The sequence below is a fragment of the Sminthopsis crassicaudata genome, chromosome 6, assembly GCF_048593235.1.
Source record: "Sminthopsis crassicaudata isolate SCR6 chromosome 6, ASM4859323v1, whole genome shotgun sequence".
NCBI classification, from domain to species: Eukaryota; Metazoa; Chordata; class Mammalia; order Dasyuromorphia; family Dasyuridae; genus Sminthopsis; species Sminthopsis crassicaudata.
The window spans coordinates 84,681,505-84,685,532 of NC_133622.1; positions in this window are offsets into that span (position 1 = coordinate 84,681,505).

Here is a 4,028-nt window from a genome sequence, read left to right on the forward strand (position 1 = left end):
GGACTAGAACAGAATTTAGAAGATTTGACAAGAAGCTGCGGCCGCTTTGTCTAGAAACCCTCGACAGAGATTTTTCAGAAGCTATGAAAATTAATGAAGAGTTCACACATGTTCATCCTAGCAATTGCTATCCTGAAATGACCATGACCTCAGAGTGGGTGCTATGGCATTAATCATTGTAGAGCTTGACACACACAAAGCGCTATATACATCACGTAATAACTATCTTAATCTTAGGTATCGTCATCACATTCCCCGGAGGGTTTGATCTTTTCCCCACACTTTTCAGCGCCTCAGTTTCCTCATGTGTAGAGATAAAAGTTTCCACCCATTGAACAACAGAGTTTCTGTAAACAGCCAGGGAAAATAAGGGTGTCAATTACTTATTTGTCAATTTTGAGAAGTCGTCCATCATCTGCTGCGTCCGTAATACAGAGCGAAGTGATGACATGCGATGAGCTTAAAAATAAATACCTAGAAGTACAACGATCCTAGGAGAAAGAATGCTGGATTTTTTAATTAGCAGAGATAGGGGTTCGATTCAGTCATTTTAATTAAGTCATGGATATATCTTACATATGAATTCCATGTATATATGCATATGTAATATATATATAAAAAAACTCCTGCCTTAAAGAACTGAGGAAATATTATTATTATTATTGCTCTATTTTCAGAAGATCCGGCTCCTACTCCCAAGTTTAGGAACATATTCTGTCAAATATTTAAGAGAATATACGGAGTAGAAAGCATAAGTAAGCCCTCTTATCTATCATCCTTCTGGCAGCCTATGCTTCATACAAAAGTTAACGGAAGAAAAGGAAAGGAGAGGAAAGATAAGTATAAGACAGTGAAAGGAGAGGAAAGACAGAGTCAAGAATGAAGTTGCTGTGGAACAGGAACTTTCAACTCTAAATTACCTAACCTGTTTCCGCTGTCACATAGAGACAGACTAACTCAGTGGTCCTCAAACTTTTTAAATAGGGGCCAGGTCACGGTCCCTCCGACTGTGGGAGGGCAGGACTAGAGTAAAAACAAAAGCTCACACTCTGTCTCCGCCCCTCAGCCCATTTGCCATAACCTTCAGCCATAGAAATGTCCTCATCGGGCTGCATCTGGCCCTCGGGCCCTAGTTTGAGAACTTAAGACTGTCTTGATTAGCATATCCTATGACTGATTGGTACCGGTCACCAGCCTCTCCCTGGCTCCTCCCTAACCCTTCCCTAACTCCTCCCTAGTTCCTCCCCTAGACTCTCCTCTTTCTTCCCTCCTCCTCCCTCCAGGGCACCTTGAAGCATGTTATTTAATATGAATATGGTTCAGACTTGTTCAACCTTATTTGGTTTAGCCCTTGAGCTGTTTCATGTAATAAATGGCATCCTTTTGTGACTGTGATAAATGTCTTGTGAGTTTTTCATTTATTGAACCCCTCACCCAAAATTATTCTTCAAAGTGACTTTGAGGATTTAATGGAAAGAACACTTTGATTTGCAGTCCAAAGTGAAACTGGACTTAGAGTCAGGAAGACCTGAATTCAAATCTTTTTTTTGTTTGTTTGTTTGTTTAAATTAAAGCTTATTTTTCAAAACATGTGCATGGATAATTCTTCGACATTAACCCTTGCAAAACCTTGTGTTCCAATTTCCACCCCCTTTCCCTACCTCCTCCCCTAGATGGCAAGTAGTCCAATATATGTTAAACATGGTAGAAATATATGTTAAATCCAATATATGCATACATATTTATACAATTATCTTGGTGCACATGAAAAATCAAGTCAAACCAGAAAAAAAAATGAGAAAGAAAATAAAATATAAGCAAAGAACAACAAAAAGAGTGAAAATGCTATGTTGTGAAACACACTCAATTCCCACAGTCCTCTCTCTGGCTGTAGATGGCTCTCTTCATCACAAGATCATTGGAACTAACCTCAATCATCTCATTGTTGAAGAAAGCCACATGCATCAAGATTGATCATTGCATAATATTGATGTTGCCGTGTACAATGATCTCCTGGTTCTGCTCATTTCACTTAGCATCAGTTCAAGTAAGTCTCACCATTTTAAGTCTCTGAAATAATCCTGCTGATCATTTCTTATAGAACAATAGTATTCTATAGCATTCATATATCATAACTTATTCATCCATTCTCCAATTGATGGGCATCCATTGTTTCCAGTTTCTTGCCACTACAAAAAGGGCTGCCACAAACATTTTTGCACATATGGGTCCCTTTCCCTCCTTTTAAGATCTCTTTAGGATGTAAGCCCAGTAGAAACACTGCTGGGTCAAAAGCATATACAGTTTGATAGCCATTTGAACATAATTCAAAATTGCTCTCCAGAATGGTTGGATCCATTCACAATTCCACCAACAATGTATCAGTGTCCCAGTTTTCCCATATCCCCTCCAACATTTGTCATTATCTTTCCCTGTCATTCTAGCCAATCTGAGAGGTGTGTGGTGGTTTCTCAGAGTTGTCTGAATTTGCATTTCTCTGATCAATAATGACTTGGAGCATCTTTTCATATGACTAGAGATGGTTTCAATTTCTTCATCTGAAAATTGCCTGTTCGTATCCTTTGGCCATTTATCAATTGGAGAATGGCTTGACTGAATTCAAATCTTTCAGACACTTATTAGCTGTGGGATTCTGAGTTAGTCACGTTGCATTTGTATAAAATGAAAATAATAAAGCCTCTACCTCGCTTTTTGGCCTATACTAAATGAGATGAACCTGTGAAAAAACTGCAAATGATGTAAATGCTATCTGGTTATCATCTGGAAAATTCACATTTTGTGAAAGAATGAACCACCCGGTGATGTAGACCTAACAAATAACATGTGTGTTTCAAACTCTTGAGCTTGGGAAACTCCTAACTTTTGGCCTTGAAACTTGATGATCTAAGGATGTTAGAGAAAATTTTAAAAGATAAATAAATCTCTAAACCCTGGAATTCCTAAGGGATAATATTAAAATCATTGAGTATAGAACTTAGCTTCTTTTCCTTATTTTTTGAGTCATTTGTAGGTATCGTGAATATTGAGATAATTGTTACCTATTGTTCTGGAAAAGATGACAACAAAGATGGACATATCTTGTGCCTCCAGCATGAAACCTCTTTTGCACACTTAAAAGAAGCCTGCTGGTTAGACTGCTTCTGCCAATTATCTGGCAATAACAATAATGATTCAGATTTCTATATTTCTTTAAGTTTTACAAAGCACTTTCCTCACCTTTTTCTAGTATACATACATTAGGGGAGTCCTCTTTCTCACCCCCACATGATTCTTTCCCCACAGTTTACATAGTTACAACTTAAGAACACCTCTTTTTATGCAATTATTCCATATATCTGGGAGGTCATTAACCTAAAATAAAAAGTGAGGATGAAAATCCCTCAGCTTTTGCAATTTTTATCCCTATGTGGAGTCAGTGCTTTCTTATAATCATGGATTCTGCTGAATTCATTCTTTTCCTCTCACCCAATCATGGCTACTGTCCTGGCTGAAGATGTATTCTTCACAACCTATCAGCCAATATCTCTGGATTAGTTGTAAGAAAAACTGACAAGGGAAGCTTCTCACTAGCCCCTGGATAATTAAGTGAAAGCCCTGTAAATTAAAAAGGCTCCACCATGTATAGCAGTACAGCTGAGTAAGCCACCAGGATGACCCTGCCTTAGCTCTCTTTTCTCACCCTAAATGTCACTTTTGTAACAGGATTCTCATCACTAAGTTGTCTACCCCTCTTTCTTCCTTTTTTATTTAAACCTAAAGCATGAGGCGGCTAGGTAGTGCAGTAGATAGACACCAGCCCTCAAGTCAAAGAGGAACTGAGTTCAAATCTATCCTCAGACACTTAATACTTTCCAGCTGTGTGACCTGGAAAATTACTTAACTCCGATTGCCTCAGGGAAAAAAAAAACCTAAAGCACAATTTTTTTTTTTTGTTGTTATATGAAATGACTTTCTTGGAAATGTTGAGGAAAGGGACATGAGGGTGGGTGTAAAAACAAGAGTCCAAA